At 41.7% G+C, this 20,783-nt stretch overlaps 3 pseudogenes across 3 annotated transcripts; 2 read left to right on the top strand and 1 right to left on the bottom strand.

The window, feature by feature from the left end:
• The first annotated feature begins 739 nt into the window (after positions 1-739).
• On the top strand, positions 740-2,386 carry LOC308631832 (peptidyl-prolyl cis-trans isomerase FKBP1A-like; annotated as a pseudogene). Its single transcript has one exon. The product of its transcript is annotated as a peptidyl-prolyl cis-trans isomerase FKBP1A-like (transcript).
• Positions 2,387-6,256: 3,870 nt separating this feature from the next.
• On the top strand, positions 6,257-7,284 carry LOC308631831 (actin, cytoplasmic 3-like; annotated as a pseudogene). Its single transcript has one exon. The product of its transcript is annotated as an actin, cytoplasmic 3-like (transcript).
• Positions 7,285-8,288: 1,004 nt separating this feature from the next.
• Positions 8,289-20,175, bottom strand: LOC308631931 (protein ITPRID2-like; annotated as a pseudogene). The gene is made up of 5 exons: positions 19,850-20,175; positions 19,317-19,633; positions 19,062-19,172; positions 9,069-11,526; positions 8,289-8,633 (listed from the first exon to the last, which is right to left on the bottom strand). The product of its transcript is annotated as a protein ITPRID2-like (transcript).
• Between the last annotated feature and the right edge of the window lie 608 nt (positions 20,176-20,783).

Raw genomic sequence — 20,783 nt, 5'->3', positions numbered from 1 at the left:
ATGGTGGATGGTCATGCCTATACTGAAAAAACTATTTATTTAATTCCTTCAATTTTATTAAACAGACTTAAAATTGACTTTAAGTAATATCTGATAAAATAAAGGATCAACATAAACTGGATTAATTCCCCCTTGTTCTTTTTCTTTTACCCTTCAAGGAGATTTATCTTCATGGGAAAACATTCTAGATAGGACTTTTTTCTTGGCTGGAGTTCCATCCAAACCATCAAACTGTGGACTATAGACCTGAAAGGATTCATGCAAAATCTTCCTATTTTTCAAATAATTATAATAATTCAAATTATTTCTTCTGATCAATATTATCTTCTAAACCTATATTATTTCTGATATATATTAGTTATTTATTAGGTACACTACATGACTTAATATATTCCAGTTTGTAGGATGAAGCATGGATTTAAATAATTGAACATGGGTTTCAATTCATCTTTTTAAATATAGTGTGCGCACATTTTTAAAGAGTTGTGCGTTATTGACTTTACATGATCATATTTTTTGGAAAGGTGAGCATTGAGCCTAATGAGGATAAAGGTTTAGAAATAGACATTGACTAACACATAATTATACATGTACACATTTTGAAAATAATTTCTTCTGTTTTCTCAAACATTATGTCTGTGTTTTTTGTCCTGGAAATAATTCCTACAGGCATTACTTTTTAGAATTTAGATTCAATGTGTTAGAAAAATAATTTAGTGGCGCACGCAGGGCGGGGCGTGCGGGGGCGCGCGCGTGCGCAGGCGACGCGCAGAGGGAGGAGGCAGAGCCGCGGAACCACCGCCAGGTCCGCTCACGGTCCACGCCGCCCGTCGCGCCGCCTGCCTAGCGTCCGCCGCCGCCACCACCATGGGAGTGCAGGTGGAGACCATCTCCCCGAGACGGGCGCACCTTCCCGAAGCGCGGCCAGACCTGCGTGGTGCATTACACCGGGATGCTTGAAGATGGAAAGAAATTTGATTCTTCCCGGGACAGAAACAAGCCCTTTAAGTTTATGCTAGGCAAGCAGGAGGTGATCCGAGGCTGGGAAGAAGGGGTGGCCCAGATGAGTGTGGTTCAGAGAGCCAAACTGACTATCTCCCCAGACTATGCCTACGGTGCCACTGGGCACCCGGGCATCATCCCACCACACGCCACTCTGGTCTTCGATGTGGAGCTTCTAAAACTGGAATGACAGGAGTGGCCCCTCCCTCAGCCCCCTGTTCCTGGATCTGCCATGGAGGGATCCGGTGCCTCCAGACGCGTGCACATGAATCCATACGGAGCTTTTCCTGGCGTCCCACTACACTTTGGATAAACATCTACCCTGACTGAATGTGTTCTGTCACTCAGCTTTGCTTCTGACACCTCCATCTCCCCTTCCCCTTTCTCCTTGTATGTGTGTTTACCTAAACTATATGCCATAAACCTCAAGTTAGTCGTTTTGTTTTCATTTTGGGGTGAAGATTCAGTTTCAGTCTTTAGAATCTAGGTTTCCATTTAAGTATCTTGAAAGGTATCAACAGCACAAGTGATGGGTTAACTTTAGAATAGGAATTGGTGTTGGGGGGTGGGGTTTGCAAGAATCTTTATTTTATTTTATTTTTTGGATGAAATTTTTATCTATTATATATTAAACATTCTTGCTGCTGCGCTGCAAAGCCATAGCAGATTTGAGACGCTGTGGAGGGCTGAATTACTCTCCGATGTGAGAAATGTCCTTGGGTTAAATTCAAAGCCCTACCCAAAACTGCAGTGGGGAGGGGAGGGCCTTTTCCTCGCCAGCCAACCCCCTCCCCAGAACCCCTCTGCCTTTTGAAAGCAGATCACTTTCACTGCGATGTTGGACACTACAGGTATCTGTCCCTGGGCCAGCAGGGACCTCTGAAGCCACCTTTGTGACCTGGCTGGTTTTGGTTTGGGGTCTTTTGGGTTTTTTTTGTTTGGGGTTTTTTTTCCCTTTCTTTCCTCCATCTTGTGGTTTTTCTAATGGATTTTCAGAACTTTTGTAATATCGAAGCTATCCAAGTTCCACTTCGTAAATTTTAAGAACCTTAATTGAAAGTTTAAATTGAAGGTGCTGTTTGTAGACTTCAACACCCAGTGAAAGCCCGGCCATCGTGACACATCCTCGAGTGTACTCTCAGAAAACGCTGCTGGCCAACGCAGCTTCAGCACCACCTGTTTTTTGATGCTTGTCTCTCTGCTGATCTCCAGGTTTCCTGGCTTTTTGTCCCTCAGCCCCTTCTTACCCTTTGCTGTCCTGTGTAGTGATTTGGTGAGAGAAATTGTTGCTTTGTCCCCGCTTCCCCCGCACCACGTATGAGTTTCAAGTTTTACTATTGCAATAAAAGTGCTTTATGCTGGCTTTTCTCAGAAAAAAAAATAATTTAGTTAATTTTTTGTTGTTTTATTTTTAGTCACCTCATTTTAATTTTTATGAATTATAAGAAAAAAGTACATGAAATTCTATATATTGCCTTATATGGACTTTCTGTGCACAAATACCATGAATGTTAGCCTGTAGAGATCATTCAAACATACAAGGAAAGCACAATATGTATGCACTATTTTGCGGAAATCCATCCATTCCCTATAAAACATACAGAGTTGGTCTGTGTGCAATAATATCTCTTAAAGTGGGTCTTTGAAATTCAATTCTGTATACAGATGTTTTGAAGATAATAAGTTTTAAGAATATGACCAGAATTTAGAATACTAAGTGGTTTAGATAAATGTTCCCAAAAGGTCTGTATGTTAATGGCTCATTCCGCAGGGCAGTACTTTTGGGAAGCAAGATGGAACTTTATGGGGAGGGGCTTTGTGAGAAGTCCTTAGGTCTCTGGGACATGCTATTCCAGGGGATGATGGGACTCTAACCTTTTCATCTTCCTCTTTTTCTTTTGTTTCTTGACCAAGATGTGAGCAACTTTACTCCAGAATGAGGTCCCATTATTGCCATGGGGCACCCACACCACGAAGGCAGTATATACACTTGATCAGCAGACTGAAATTGTGGGCCAAAACAAATTGGTTTTCTTCACAATACAATTATCTCAAGTATTTTGTTAATCTGATGGGAAAATAACACAAATATAAAAATTTCTATATTTTTAGGTGGTTAAATACCTTTGGCATAAATTACACTAAAGGCTTAGATATATAAAGTGCCCTTTGAGATAATGAAGAGTATCTCCCCCTGGTGACATTACTGCCAAAGGCTATTTCTTTCAAAGTCCAAATGATTGGTTGGTGCTCAAAACTCAGAGTCCAAAACCATCCACATGAGATGCTTCAAATTTAGGTCAAATATCCTAGGATCTTAGACTTGGTACTAATTACAGAGTTGGGGAAATTCATCTTTTTTATTGCTTTCAGTGAAGACAGGTGAGTTGGCAGCTTGATGAAGGATGCTGTACACTTTAGCCTTTCTGTGCATGTGATTTTGGGAAAAGGGGTTCTTGTAACTTTTTGTGTGTTTATGTGTTATGCTAGGGATCTAACCAGAACCTCAAATATGCTAGGAAAATGCTTTGCCACTGAGTTGTGCCCCCATTCCTTGGAACTGCTTGTACTAAAAAATAAATACTTAAAACTTTATTCCAAATCCACATTTTATATTCTTTCCATGTCACCACTGCTGATATTAGATAATATTGCTCTGACATTCTAACAGTCATCTAGAAGGAAAACATTTTTATGCCTCCTGGCCCTAGCTTCTGTAATTCTCCTGAACCTTCACTAAACTCTGTTAAAGACTGATGTTTATTCCAGATTTTATATTTTTAATCATTATTGTCTTTCTGGCAAAAAAAAATCATTTGTTGAGTATCTCAGAATATACATCATGCATTTCAGGAAAAAAAAAGCTATTAAATGCTATTCATTCAAGTTAACAGTACAGAACTAGGCCTTTTGATTTTTTTATCAGATTGAAATATGATTCACATACCACAAAATTCATCCATTTAGAGAGCACAATGCAATAGTTTTTAATACACCACCATACCAAAGTCACATTTAGAACTTGAAACCTCATGCCCTTTAGCTCACAAGCTCATACCCTGTTTCCTAAGCCCCCTACCCTAAGTTATCACTAATATTTGATTTTTAAATTTCTGAAACTTGCATGAATACTTTGATATAAATCTTCAACTCCCTTGGCTAATACTTTTCAAGTAAAAGATTATATTTGAACAATTGTAGGTTTACAGAAATATTGAATGGAAAGAATAGAATTCCCTTTGGCCTCTTTCAAAACCTCCAGGTTCCCCTACTTACACTAGTGTGGGGAATTTGTTATAATTGATTAGCCAGTGTTTATACATTCCTAATAAATCAAGCTTGCAGTAGGATTCACTCTTTTGTCCTATGAGTTTGACAAAAGGATAATGACATGTATTCCATGTCATTACATGGAATACAATATCATATGATATCATATAGTATATATCACACCATTACAGTATCATATGGTATGGTTTCATCACCTTAAAATCCTGTGCCCCAGCTATTCATGACTCCTCCTGCCCCTGAGACCTTTCTGCTCAGGGCTGTATTTATTGTATCCACAATTTTGTCTTTTCCTGAATGAAGGACACCTAGAATTACACAGTATATGTGGTTTTTAAGATTGGTTTCATTTACTTTTCAATTTGCATTTAAGGCTCCTCCATGTCTTTTTGTTAATTGTTTATTTCTTTTTAATATTTAATATTGGATGATGTTCTGTTATATGGGTGCACTATGGTTTGTTTATACATAAATCTACTGAATGACATTTTGGTTTCTCCCAATTCTTAGCAATTATGAAGAAATTTGCTATAAACATACACGTGCCAGATTTTCTGTAGAAATAAATTGTGAACACATTTGGATAAGAAGAAAAACTATGATTGTTGGATTATATGTTAAGTGTCTGAGTAAAAATAATTCAAAAATAACAAAAATCTTTATTCCAGATTCAATTAATGTATTAAAATTTTGACCATTTGGGGTGGGGGTGCATCTTCCAAAAATTACCTGTTACTCTGACACATACCTCACTTACCTGGAATATACTCACACATTCAGTTATGTGGGATATCTGTGCTAGATTCCTGACATTGAATTAAAACTGTTGTCATGTTATTATTGTTATCTTTTGGTTCTGAAAAGTCTACTATGACCAAAGTCACAGTCTTTTCATTTATATAATCTTTAAATTTTTGGTTCACTTAAATTCTTATGAGGAAAAAACAATGAAAAAAAAAACAAGCTGTAAGCTTTTGAAACAGTGACTCTTATATTTACAGCCTGCAACTGTGTTGGGAGGATGCACTGAGCCAGAGCCATGCTGTGTTGTCCCTTAGGTGTTGCAGTGAAAGCAGCAAAGCATTTGTGTGCATGTTATCTCACTGTTTCATCTGATTTTTCCAGGAAAATACAAACACTTCTGCATTTCAACTATATTTACAGCATGTGAGGTCCTTAGGTAAAAGGGCACACATCTTTTGCTATTTTTTCCCTGCCCTGTTAAAATGTAGTCATACATATATATCCTCAGGGGATTGGTTCCAGAACCCCCACCTTTGAAAATACCAGAATACACAGAAGCTTAAACTCTATTAAAGTAGTATAGAATGTGCATATAACCTAATATCTTCCTGTATATTTTAAGTCATCATCTCTAGATTACATAAAATACTTAAGACATTGTAAATATTATGTGAATGGTTGTTGTATTATTTAGAGAATAAAGACAAACTAAATCTGTATATGTTCAGTATAGATGCAATTTTAAAATATATATATTTTTATTTACTGCAGGTAGAATACAGAGCACAAGATATGTGGCAATGGTTAACTGAGAGCTCTTCTGGGCTCCTGGATTATGAAATTCACTCTTGCACTGAACATGGAGAGCATTTCTGGGCAAAGAAAAGATAATGCCAAAGGAGATGTAATAAAGGATACTTGTAAAGTGGGTACTTTATGTGGTTTCCTTCACTTTTACTTCATAATAAAACAAGTAAAATTTGTGTTTATAGTTAAAAATGCTAAGATTCAAAAAACAGATTATTAATATGGCAGTATGTTATTAACATACAAACGTCAATAGCAATGCTATTGTATATATGTTACATATACGTGTAACATATATACAATAGCAGAAACAGTGAGAATGCATTATCTTGATCATGCACTGGCCCAAGCTCCATGTCCTTCTGCAGCTCCTCAATCACAAGGGAAGAAGAAATCACTAAGCTCATCACTGACAATGGCTCCGGCATGTGCAAAGCTGGCTTTGCTGGCAGTGACGCCCCCAGTGCTGTGTTCCCCTCCATCACCGGGTGACTTCACCACCAGGGTATGATGGTGGACAGGCCCAAAGCAAGCTCAGCATCCTGACCCTGAAGTACCCCATGGAGCACAGCATTGTCACCAACTGGGATGACATGGAGAAGATCTGGCACCACACCTTCTACTATGAGCTGCATATAGCCCATGAGGAGCACGGTGTGCTGTTGACTGAGGGCCCCAAACCTCAAGGCCAACAGAGAGAAGATGACTCAGATCATGTTAGAGACCTTCAACACACTAGCATATATGTGGCCATCCAGTTCGTTCTATCCTTGCATGCCTCAGGGTGCACCACTGACATTGTTATGAACTCTGGTAACTGGGCCGCCCCCATAATGCTCATCTGTGAGGGCTATGCCATTCCCCATACCATCCTGCGTCTGGACCTGGCTGGCCAGGACCTGAAAGACTACCTCATGAAGATTCTGACAGAACACAGCTATAGCTTCACCACCACAGCAGAGCAGGAGATCCTGTGTTACATCAAGGAAAAGCTGTGCTATGTTGTCCTGGACTTCAAGCAGGAGTTGGCCACCGCTTCATCCTCTTCCTCCCTGAGAAGAGCTATGAGCTGCCCCACAGGAGGTGATCACCATTGGTAATGAGTGGTCCTGGTGTCCAGAGGCAGTCTTCCAGCCCTCTTTCCTGGGTACGGAATCCTCTGGCATCCACAAGACCACCTTCAACTCCATCATGAAGTGTGATATCAACATCTTCAATGACCTCTATGCCAACACTGTGCTGTCTGGTGGCTCCACCATTTATCCAGGCATCACTGGAGGATGCAGAAGATCACAGTCTGGCACCCAGCACCATGAGCACAAGTACTCTGTGTGGATTGGCAGCTCCATTCTGCCCTCACATTCTACTTTCCAGCAGATGTGGAAGAACAAGCAGGAGTACACTGAGTTAGGCCCTTCCATGTTCCACTGCAAATGCTTCTAGATGGACTGAGCAGGTTCTGGGCACCTACTGCATAAACAGATTCTTTGTTATTGTTGTTGTTGTTGTTACTTTCCACATTTATTTAACACATATAAAGCCAAATAGGAAACCATTTTCCTTTTTCTTTCATAAAAGTAAAGAGTTTTGACTGGCTAAAACCGAATTCAAATAATTTATATATGAGGAGAACAAATCTAAATTACTTCCATTTGGATAAAACAAGAAACCAGCTTATTCATTTCTATCCATTCAAGTCAGAGACCCCATTATTTTGACAATATTATGTAGTTTAAAACACAGAAGAAGAAACATCTCCTTATAAGAAATCTAGACAATGCAAAAGTACATAGCATTTAACATAAGGCACATTTCCAAAAGAAAAATAATATGGAAGCTGTGATAAAATCACATTTGTTTGGGGTAAAGCGATGAGTTTTACGATGTAAGAACATTGAGCAGTTGTAGGTAATTCTAACCTACTGCTATCAGCAGCCTCTTCAAGAATTAAGAGCAATTTTTACAACAGAACAGTGTGTTTTCTTGGAAGTGACACTAACAGCAGTGAAGGAAAAATCATTGGTTGCTTCAAGCTCTCATAAAATGAATCAGTTATTGCACTGTAAATACCTCATAGAGGTCAGTGTTGTAAGAAGCTAGTCTGAAGAAGTGTTATTTATAAACTGGTTATGTCTGGAAGTCTTCGAGTTTTATAATTAATTCTACATAGAGAATCAATTGGAAAAATATCAACATACAAATAAATATTAGGCCTTTCCAAATTGCTACAGTTTTGAGAGATTAAAAAAAATAATCAGCAAAGTGCCTAGTTTCTATGTATATTTTTTGAAAAGATATACAGAGGGGAAACACATGGCACATTGTATATAGTAGCCCAGCTCAGCAGACAGTATCTTCTGAAGTACAGATAACACCTCCACCAGTGTATATCATTGATAACACAAATAGACTTAACTGTAGGATCCATGCCAACCTAAAAATTTCACTTAATGATTATCTTGCTTAGGATTAGATGCTGTACTTGAAGATACTGCTGCTAAAAGTCAACTTACAATTTCCCTTCTGATTTCCCCAACAATTGACTCTTTAGTCTCCCACATGACTTGCTGCAACTTGTTCTGCTCCACATTTCTATGCATTTCTTCAGGCATTAGGGGGAGTTTTCCAGACCCTTCTTCCACTTCAGAGTTAGGTCCTACAACCCATGAGGCTTCTTCTTTGGCTACTCCAACTTCTTCAGAACTCTCCAACTCTGGAGGCATCTGCACAGAGTTGGAAGGCACTCCAGTTCTTCGGTTAGCATGAGAGGGACCAGAACACACAGAGGATGACTCTGATTATCTACCACAACCTGCGCAAGCAATGGAGTCAGGGTCACTCCGCATGAATTGTGCTGGCAACCGAAAGATCACACAAACCCAGAAATACCTTTTTTGGGGGTCAGAGATGGCTCTGAGACCTAAGCTCCCACACTGGAGGGAAAGAGGAGCAAAGGAGGCAAGAGGCAAGAGAGCAAGCGCACCCTAAACTCCTGTTTTTATTTAGGGGAAAGACATTTGATAGAAACTTCTACCCCAATAAGGCAAAGGATTGTGTTACAGCAAACACAGGGGTGTAGCCCAATCCCAGAGCTGTACTTTCTTGCCAAGAGAAGGTGAAGCCCACCTATCTCGCACTGTGTGCAATGCCAGTTCCACACTCCCATTACTCAGGGCTAAGGGGGCGTGCTCAGCTCCTGTTCAGGGCAGCCCCCCCCCAACCCCGACATCTGATGTTGAGTAAGAGAAAACTGATTCTGAGCTTTCTCCAGGAGGGAGTTCATATCCCACTTGTCCAAGTTCCAGGCCCAATTCAGACTTCAAGTACGACTGTTCTCATATCAGTTCAGTGACTGGTTCCATTACATAAAGTGGAGAAGGAAATGACAAGTTATCAGGGCTTCTACTGCCACACATTCCCACAAGTGCTGAGGAGTGGAAAGTAGAAGATACCTGCACAGCCTGAAGCTGTCCATTGAGGTCCAACAAGCAGTCCTGAAGTTCCATTTGGATTGAATTTCTCAAACCCTGCAGCCTATCAACTTCATATCTTTCCTCCTCAGTTATGTGGTGATAAACCTTGGTTTGCTGATGCAGCAATGCCAATTCTAAATCCATCATTTGTGTTCTAAACAAATTCAGGCTTCGCCTCATTACTTGAAGCTCCTGAAAAGTATTTTCATAAAGATGTAGAACAGATGATTTCTAAGTACTACATGGAAGAGCAGCAAAATCAGTTCCTCTCATCATAGGGTACCATGAAAGATTCTGCAGTGAGTTTCTAATATCATGCAACACTCTTTGAAACTGCATTTCTATGGCAGAAGGAGGATTCACAGAGCACACTCAGTAAGGGTAGGCAATGTATCTGTGTGAGTAAGGACACCTGATAGGGGAGGCAAAGGCACTGCAGATGGTACCTGAGATGTTGGACAAACTGTGTGTGCTCAGAGTTCTCATGTGCTCACACAGGGGCCTTTCCTGCCCCTGAGAGTAGACAGAGTGAAGGGAGAGGTGGACTGAGATGTCTATGCTGGGATGAATTGTGAACAGGCAGGAGTCCTTCCATGATGGCATTCCTCCAACATGGTCACCTCACTCTGGGTGGCTTCTTCTTTCTTCACAGATGATGAAGAGATGAAAATGGTAGATTTAACCAATGACTGACTGCATTGCTCAGTTACCTCTTTACCCCCTTCTGTTCCTCTTCGGGTGTGTATTTATTAGCTGAAGGAAGATGGGCTGTAGCTGGTCTCTTTCCCTGGAGACAACTGGACATTGACAGAGGACACAACCCTTACTGGGCTCAATAAAGTTGTTGGTAAAGACTGAGACCTTCTTGGATGATAGCCAGCTTTCTCAAACAAGTATCTTTGTTTTTAAAAAGGTCTTATGATTTTATCAGGTTACGCCCTACTCTTTGATTAGACAGAGTTTCAAACTTTCATTTGAGCTCTTTGCAAAGCTGTATTAACTCTGTCCACAGAAGAAGGAGGCCCCACTGTATTTTCAGAGCTCGTATCATTGCATTTTGCTTCAATGGAAGCCAGCAGTTTCAGAATATGGTGTGTGGTGTACTGGGCAAAATCACATCACTTTCACCACTTGTTTCCCTCATGAACTCTACTGTCTATGCTGAGGACAAATCCTCTTCTGTTTTTATACTTTCAGCAATGTGATCCTCTGGACTACAGGTGGACTGCATATTTCCGGTATTCTCAACAGTCCCACATTCAGCAACTGTTGCTGCCCTGGCTCTTCCTTCCTGAAGAGGGGTAAGAGATTCCTCCTCTGCCTCATTGAAATAAGGTTGATCTTGCGCTATTGATGTAACAAGATCCTCGCCAAATGATGTGACTGTTGTCTCACTGTCGCAACTATCGGCACTATTCCCCATGGCTTACAGGGACTCATGAGTGGAATCTTTGGCAAAACCATTGCTATCAGAACTCTGACTTGCAAATACATAGCAGATGATCTCTTTTGGACTTAGAGAGACCTAGCTCATAAGTGGAAAGAACATGAGGAGCTTCTCCCTGTATACTCTGATCATCTTCCATTTCAAAGGAGTCCTTCTGCTATGTCATTATATTTCTTATGAATGGGATCATCAATGGTGCACAAGGCTCTTTTTCAAGTGCAGACATAGGGGCATTTTCCAGCTCACTGTGTTTGGACATGTTAAAATCACCACCTGAATCAGATTCTACAACAGACTCCTCAGGCAATATACTCTCATGACTTTGAGTCTCTTTATTCTGTTCACTCTCAGTTTTTTGGTTAAAATTTCTATTTGTTTCATCAGAAAATCTATCAGTATCAGCATTCTCCAAAACCCCTAAGGAAATACCCAAGGCTTCTTCTTTAACTGTAGCTAACATAGAAGATGAGTCTTTCTTTTTTATAACTTTTTGAGATTTTTTATCATTTTTATTGCCACTTTCTTCAATCATTGAAACATTTGGAATCTTTCCTTTTTCAACTGCTGGGGAAGGATTGCTACCTTCTCCTTTCTCTGTTTTATCAAAAATTTAGTTTTGATAGTGTTTTCATTAAATGATTTGCATTGTTACTTACACTTAAAGGTGGGGCGAGTCTGTCTCCTTGGTAGAAGTCACTGAGGACATACTTCCAATTCTCTGAAGGAGAGAGTCCCAGAGACTTGAGAGTATAAAGTAGAAAAAATATGGGGGATCCAACATGGCCGCCGGCGAGGAAGCAGCGATTCCAATGTCTCCACATTAACATGATCAGAAAGACCCATTGGAACAGCGGCAGTCTACCTACTGAGGAACTTCTAGCAAAATTCCGTTAAGAGGGGACCTGCCGGGAATTGGTAGGTTTATTAGAAGTGTCAGTTTGTCCCAGACAAGTGGATCTTGGCCGGCCACGCGGGCGCGGAGGTCCAGTCCCGCAGCCACCAGCCGCTTCTGCAAGCAGCCGGCGGCCCAGAGCGGCGTGGCCCGCCCGAACCCGCAGACGGCACCCGCCATCCCGCCGTCCCGGGGAGGCCCTGCTCTCACTCTGTGAATGGCCACCACGCCTGCCAGGCTTGTAGCCACGCGGCCGCAGCTGCCCAGCTCTACAGCCGGCCACCCGGCGAGTGCAGAGGTACAATCCCGTGGCCACCAGCCGCTTCAGAAAGCGGCCGGCGGCCCCGAGCGGCGCGGCCCACCCGAACCCGCAGACGGCACCCGCCATCCCGCCATCCCGGGAGGCCCCGCTCTCGCTCAGCGAACGGCTACCCCGCCCGCCTGGATCTTAGCCACGTGGCCGCAGCTGCCCGGCTCTACAGGCAGCCCCCGGCGGCCCGGCGCAGCGAGAAGTGTCCCCACCTGGCCCAGCAGACAGCCCGTGCCCTCCCGGCTCTACTAACAGCCCCGCCCACCCGGCGAACGTCTCCCCCCCCCCGAGACAGCGTGAAGGGAATCTAACCAACCCTTTACGAAATAGCGAACTGGGAATTAAAACCAGAGATTGTGTCAGACCAGAGACAAGCCAGTTCCACCCCTCCCTTCGGACACTCCAGCAAGGAGCCAGGGGCCCGCCATAGCAGAGAGGGGAAGTCACCAAAGTTCGGCCAAACAGATTCCTTCCCAGCGGAATCTACTTTAGCAGGTGTGTGACTCCCACCCACACCAGATACAAACAACCGGGAAACTTCAAAATCTCTCCGTGGGCGTGACCGTAAGGGCCAAAGGACTCTCGACCCCCAACTCCCCCTACCGCCAGTGATGAGGGCATGACTGTAGGGGCATAGGGAAGCAGAGAAGACTCCTACCCCCAAACCCCCCAACCTCGAACTGAGAGGGTGTGATGGTAGGGGCAGAGGGAAACAGAGGACACTCCAGACCCCCAACTCCTCCTACCGCCAGCAGAGTGGTTGTGACTGTAGGGGCTGAGGGAAGTAGAGGGGATCCTCGACCCCCAACTCCTATTACCACCAGCAGTGACACCAATGGTCTTAGCTGCCAGATTCCGAAGGTGTGCCCACCAAAGGGGTCCGGAAAAATTAAACAATTGACTCCCAGACCACAGCTCCACAGCACTGGGGCTTAGATGAATGACAGCGAGAGTGCTCAGTAGTTAGGGAAATAGAGCACTCGGTGGGGCTGAAAGTGTAACCAAATCCTTGGGGAACTGCCTCCAGTGAGCAGGACCTGGCTGGCTGGCAGGAGGAAGGGGAGGAGGGGCCGTAGAAGTGAAACGGCTCTGGACCAACAGGATTGAGAGACTCCCAGGAACCGCCTTACAGGGATTGCTGTTGACACATTGAGGGCAAAACTCAGCCAGGAGGGCACAGCTTTGCCTACGGGAAGAGAAGAAAATGGATCTCTAAGACCTAATTTTATTTCCTATTTCATTTTAATTTTTTCTCTCCCTTTTCCCTCTCTCTCTCCCCTTCCAAGTTTTACTGCTCTTTCCATTCTCCTCTATGCTATCTATCTCCCTCTCCTTCTTTCTTTTCAAGAGCACCTACCTTCCCCTTCCCCCCAACTTTCATCCCAAGCATTACATCCTCCATTTCACGTAACTGTCTAAATACAAATAGGTGTGTGCCCTCCCCCCGCGCCTGCAAGGTAGCCAGACCTGCAACCCACCAGCAGGTCAGGCCCAGCAACCTGGGAGTGGCAGAGCCCCCCCCACGCGCCTGCAAGGTAGGCACACCTGCTACCAACCAGCAGAACAGGCCCAGCGGCCTGCCGATGTGGTAGGCACAGTGCCCCAATTGGAGGAGGAGCAGAGCCCCTGCCCGCGCCTGCGCAGGAGACTTTGCAACTATACAAGAGTAATACAAATATATAGGGGGGAAATTCAATAACACAACAGGCTCAGTAAGCAGAAAGAAACGCGAAAAGTATGAAGAGACAGGAAAGAAAGGACCACAAGCAATGCAGGTCAACTCAACGTTAGAAGAGGTAATATCTGCAGCAGATGGAATGTCAGATAAAGAATTCAGGAGATACATGCTTCAGATGATCTGGAGTCTCAAGAAAGACATTAGACAGCAAAATCAGACAATGAAAGATCTCTTCAACAATGAAATACATAAACAAATCCAGGAAGCAAAAGATCAACTATACAGGGAGATAGAGGTTATAAAAAACAAACAAACAGAAATCCTAGAAAGGCAGGAAGCAATAAACCAACTTAAAAACTCAATTGAGAATACTACCAGCAGAGTAGAACACTTAGAAGATAGAACATCAGACAATGAAGACAAAGTATTTCAACTTGAAAAGAACATAGACAGCTCAGCAAGACTGTTAAGAAACCATGAGCAGAACATCCAAGAAATATGGGATAACATTAAAAGACCGAACTGAAGAGTCATTGGGATACAGGAAGGCACAGAGCTCCAAACCAAAGGAATGAGCAATCTATTCAATGAAATAATTCGAGAAAACTTCCCAGACTTGAAGAACGAGACAGAATCCCAAATCCTAGAAGCCTACAGGACGCCGAATGTGCATAATCATAAGAGATCCACACCTAGACACATTATAATGAAGATGCCCAACATACAGAATAAGGAGAGAATTTTAAAAGCTACAAGAGAAAGGAAGCAGATTACATTTAGGGGTAAACCAATCAGGATAACAGCTGATCTCTCAACACAGACTTTGAAAGCTAGAAGATCCTGGAATAACATATTTCAAACACTGAAAGAAAATGGGTTCCAACCAAGAATTGTGTATCCAGCAAAATTAAGCTTCAAGATGGAAGATGAAATTAAAACCTTCCACAATAAACAAAAGTTAAAAGAATTTGCAGCTAGAAAACCATCTCTCCAAAAAATCCTCAGCAAAACATTACAGGAAGAGGAAATGGAAAATAACAATGAAAACCAACAGTGGGAGGTAGGACAGTAAAGGGGGGAAAATAATCAAAGAGGAAAACAAACCATATTCAGTAACATAAATAAACAAATATGGCTGGAAGGATAACCCAAATCTCAATAATAACTCTAAATGTTAATGGCTTAAACACACCAATTAAGAGACACAGGCTAGTATAATGGATCACAAAACATGACCCAATAATATGCTACCTACAGGAGACGCATTTGATAGGGAAAGACATACATAGACTGAAGGTGAAAGGTTGGGAAAAATCATATCACTCATATGGACTTCGGAAACAAGCAGGAGTGTCCATACTCATATCAAATAAAATAGATTTCAAGCCAAAGTTAATCAAAAGGGATAAAGAGGGACACTACATACTGCTCAAGGGAACCATACACCAACAAGACATAATAATCATAAATATATATGCCCCAAACAATGGTGCAGCTATGTTCATCAAACAAACTCTTCTCAAGTTCAAGAGTCTAATAGACCACCATACAATAATCATGGGAGACTTCAACACACCTCTCTCACCACTGGACAGATCTTCCAAACAAAAGTTGAATAAGGAAACTATAGAACTCAATAACACAATTAACAACCTAGACTTAATTGACATATATAATATATATAATATATCACCCAACATCAAGCAGTTACACTTTTTTCTCAGCAGCACATGGATCCTTCTCAAAAATAGATCATATATTATGTCACAGGGCAACCCTTAGACAATATAATGGAGTAGAGATAATACCATGCATCTCATCTGACCATAATGAAATGAAACTGAAAATCAACGATAAAAGAAGGAAGGAAAAATCATGCATCACTTGGAGAATGAACAATAGGTTACTGAATGATCAATGGGTTATAGAAGACATTAAGGAGGAAATTAAAAAATTCTTAGAGATAAATGAAAACACAGACACAACATATCGGAATCTATGGGACACATTGAAAGCAGTTCTAAGAGGAAAATTCATTGCATGGAGTTCATTCCTTAAAAAAAGAAAAAACCAACAAATAAATGATCTCATACTTCATCTCAAAATCCTAGAAAAAGAAGAGCAAAATAACAGCAAAAGAAGTAGAAGGCAAGAAATAATTAAAATCAGAGCTGAAATTAATGAAATCTAAACGAAAGAAACAATTGAAAAAATTGATAAAACTAAAAGTTGGTTCTTTGAAAAAATAAATAAGATCGACAGACCCTTAGCCATGCTAACGAAGAGAAGAAGAGAGAGAACTCAAATTACTAGCATACAGGATGAAAAAGGCAATATCACAACAGACACTTCAGAAATACAGAAGATAATCAGAAATTATTTTGAATCCTTATACTCCAATAAAATAGAAGATAGTGAAGGCATCGATAAATTTCTTAAGTCATATGATCTGCCCAGATTGAGACAGGAGGATATAGACAACCTAAACAGACCAATATCAATTGAGGAAATAGAAGAAACCATCAAAAGATTACCAACTAAGAAAAGCCCAGGACCGGATGGGTATACAGCAGAGTTTTACAAAACCTTTAAAGAGGAACTAATACCAATACTTTTAAAGCTATTTCAGGAAATAGAAAAGGAGGGAAAACTTCCAAATTCATTCTACGAAGCCAACATCACCCTGATTCCTAAACCAGACAAAGACACTTCAAAGAAAGAAAACTACAGACCTATATCTCTAATGAACCTAGACGCAAAAATCCTCAATAAAATTCTGGCGAATCGGATACAAAATCATATCAAAAAAATTTTACACCATGATCAAGTAGGATTCATCCCTGGGATGCAAGGCTGGTTCAATATACGGAAATCAATAAATGTTATTCACCACATCAATAGACTTAAAAATAAGAACCATATGATCATCTCGATAGATGCGGAAAAAGCATTCGACAAAGTACAGCATCCCTTTTTGTTCAAAACTCTTGAAAAAATAGGGATAACAGGAACATACCTCAACATTGTAAAAGCAATCTACGCTAAGCCCCAGGCTAGCATCATTCTGAATGGAGAAAAATTGAAGGCATTCCCTCTAAAATCTGGAACAAGACAGGGATACCCTCTCTCACCACTTCTGTTCAACATAGTTCTCGAAACACTGGCCAGAGCAATTAGACAGACGAAAGAAATTAAAGGCATAAAAATTGGAAAAGAAGAACTTAAATTATCACTATTTGCAGGTGACATGACTCTATACCTAGCAGACCCAAAAGGGTCTACAAAGAAACTATTAGAGCTAATAAATGAATTCAGCAAAGTGGCAGGATATAAAATCAACACGCATAAATCAAAGGCATTCCTGTATATCAGCGACAAACCCTCTGAAATGGAAATGAGGACAACCACTCCATTCACAATATCCTCAAAAATAATAAAATACTTGGGAATCAACCTAACAAAAGAGGTAAAAGACTTATACAATGAAAACTACAGAACCCTAAAGAGAGAAATTGAAGAAGATCTTAGAAGATGGAAAAATATACCCTGTTCATGGATAGGCAGAACTAACATCATCAAAATGGCGATGTTACCAAAAGTTCTCTATAGGTTTAATGCAATGCCAATCAAAATCCCAATGGCATTTCTTGTAGAAATAGAGAAAGCAATCATGAAATTCATATGAAAAAATAAAAGACCCAGAATAGCAAAAACAATGCTAAGCAGGAAGTGTGAATCAGGTGGTATAGCGATACCAGACTTCAAACTATACTACAGAGCAATAGTAACAAAAACAGCATGGTATTGGTACCAAAACAGGCGGGTGGACCAATGGTACAGAATAGAGGACACAGAAACCAACCCACAAAACTACAACTTTCTTATATTTGATAAAGGGGCTAAAAGCATGCAATGGAGGAAGGATAGCATCTTCAACAAATGGTGTTGGGAAGACTGGAAATCCATATGCTACAAAATGAAACTGAATCCCTTTCTCTCGCCATGCACAAAAGCTAACTCAAAATGGATCAAGGAGTTGATATCAAACCAGAGACAAGGCATCTTATAGAAGAAAAAGTTGGCTACAACCTACATACTGTGGGGTCGGGCTCCAAATTCCTCAATAGGACACCCATAGCACAAGAATTAATATCTAGAATCAACAAATGGGACTTGCTCAAACTAAAAAGTTTTTTCTCAGCAAAAGAAACAATAAGAGAGGTAAATAGGGAGCCTACATCATGGGAACAAATCTTTACTCCTCACACTTCAGATAGAGCCCTAATATCCAGAATATATAAAGAACTCAAAAAATTAGACAATAAGATAACAAATAACCCAATCAACAAATGGGCCAAGGACCTAAACAGACACTTCTCAGAGGAGGACATACAATCAATCAACAAGTACATGAAAAAATGCTCACCATCGCTAGCAGTCAGAGAAATGCAAATCAAAACCACCCTAAGATATCATCTCACTCCAGTAAGATTGGCAGCCATTATGAAGTCAAACAACAACAAGTGCTGGCGAGGATGTGGGGAAAAGGGTACACTTGTACATTGTTGGTGGGACTGCAAATTGGTGCAACCAATTTGGAAAGCAGTATGGAGATTTCTTGGAAAGCTGGGAATGGAACCACCATTTGATCCAGCTATTCCCCTTCTGGGTCTATTCCCTAAAGACCTAAAAACAGCATGCTACAGGGACACTGCTACATCGATGTTCATAGCAGTACAATTCACAATAGCAAGACTGTGGAAGCAACCTAGATGCCCTTCAATGGACGAATGGATAAAAAAAAATGTGGCATTTATACACAATGGAGTATTACTCTGCATTAAAAAATGACAAAATTATAGAATTTGGAAGGAAATGGATGGCATTAGAGCAGATTATGCTAAGTGAAGCTAGCCAATCCCTAAAAAACAAATGCCATATATCTTCTTTGATATAAGGAGAGTAACTAAGAACAGAGTAGGGAAGAAGAGCATGAGAAGATGACTAACATTAAACAGGGATGAGAGGTGGGAGGGACAGGGAGAGAGAAGGGAAATTGCTTGGAAATGGAAGGAGACCCTTAGGGTTATACAAAATTACATACAAGAGGAAGTGAGGGGAAAGGGAAAAATAATACAAGGGGGAGAAATGAATTACAGTAGAGGGGGTAGAGAGAGAAGAGGGGAGGGGAGGGGAGGGGAGGGGGGATAGTAGAGGATAGGAAAGGCAGCAGAATACAACAGACATGAGTATGTCAATATGTAAATCAGTGGAAGTGTAACTGATGTGACTGCAATCTGTATACAGGGTAAAAATGGGAGTTCATAACCCATTTGAATCAAAGTGTGAAATATGATATATCAAGAACTATGTAATGTTTTGAACAACCAATTAAAAAAAATATATAAAATAGAAAACACATTTGCCTTAATAGTAAGCATGTCAATTTGACAAAAGTGGCTTGTTAAAGCATTATTTGGATTCCCTACTTCCATTGGTTGCATATAAGCACTCAAAAATTCTTTAATATTGGGGCTGAGGTTGTGGCTCAGTGGTAGATCACTCACCTGGCAGGCGTGAGGCACTGGGTTTCATCCTCAACACCACATAAAAAATAAAGGTATTTTTGTCCACCTAAAACTAAAAAATAAATGTTTAAAAAATGCTTTAATAACTATCCCTGTGGCAAATGATGAATAATTTAAAAATCTGGAAGGAATTTTAGAAGCAATGTCTGGTTCATCTTGTCTGAATCCAAAATTATATTCTTCAGGCTCTTCCTCGCAAAGTTCCAATAGTTCTGAAACTCTTAAGACTGTCCCACTGCCCTTCCCACACCCACATTTCACATTTCTCCTCTTCTGATGAAACTGGAGTCTTCTCTCTTTGGCCAAGATGTTATTGCCATTTTCAATTTGAGTATCAGTTTCATGGAGGTGGTTGGCTTCAGTTCCCAGTGATAAATCATCTTCAAACTTCCTCCATTTCTTCGCTGGGTGTGGTGGTGGCACCTGCCTATGATCTCAGCAGTTCAGGAGGCTGATTGTTCAAAACCAGCCTCAGCAATTTAGCAAGGTCCTAAGCAACTCAATGATACCCTGTCTCTAAATAAAACACAAAAAAAGGGCTAGGAATATGGCTTAGTGGTTGAGTGCCCCTGAGTTGAAGCCCTGGTACCAACAAAACAAAACAACACTAACAACAAAACTTCCTCCATTTCTCACAAGTACACCCTTCAGGTTACCGGTGCTTTGCTCATCCGGTGAGGCTCTCAAAGATATAAGTCAGTCCTTGTGCCATATGGCGATCTGATCTTCTTGTTCTGCAATTTTCCTCTCCCTGCGGGTGGCAGCTTCGCACCAGGAAGGTCCTCCCAGTCGTCCTCATCCTCAGTCCTCATCCCGCGTCGTCGCTTCTGTGGACAGATACTCGGTCTCCAACACCTTCCAGAGCACTTGGTCCAGGCTTTCCTCCTGCGACTCTGCACTCCATTTCCTCCTCTGCTGACGCCGACGCCGCCCAGGGTAAATTCATGCCACACCCGGGGCTCCGCTGCCCTAGCCTGAGCCTACGCGAAACAGAGCGGTGGCGTCAAGGACCCCAGCCCCCGTCGTCTGCGCCTGGCCCGGCTGGCGGCCGGAGGAGTGGGAATGGGCGCCGAAGGAGGAGGGGACTGGGAGGGAGGGAGGAAAGGAAGGGGGGAGAGGGGGCGGTGGGCCAGCGGCACACAGAGTGGCAGTAGCTAACTCTGCAGGACCAGAGCGCTGCAGCCCCCGCTTGGCATGACCCTGGCAGCCAGCCTTCGCACGTCTGCGCGCCCCTCCCTCGGAGGGGATTCTGAAGTATAAATTTGCCCTGGCAAAAGTATAACCCTCATGCTAGTAGCCTCATGAAACTGGAATAAGCCTTTGTAAAGAAATTTTTCTTTGAAGCTTGCATCTGATGTCAGCACTGGATCGAAGAACTTGTTGCTGATTTGGACCTTGTATTCAAATTAATAGTTCCCTTGGTATATGTTTAACGCCCTGGGCATATCTTTGATTTAAGCCCTTAGTCCATGTGGCTTGGTCACCTGCTGCCTGAGGTGAAAGCATGCTACAGGAGAGAAGAAGTCCGTGGCTTAACGAATCTGAGACAACAGC

This window comes from Spermophilus citellus (assembly GCF_964194105.1).
Source record: "Spermophilus citellus genome assembly, chromosome: 12".
Lineage (NCBI taxonomy): Eukaryota > Metazoa > Chordata > Mammalia > Rodentia > Sciuridae > Spermophilus > Spermophilus citellus.
This window is presented reverse-complemented; position numbering and strand designations above follow the sequence as displayed.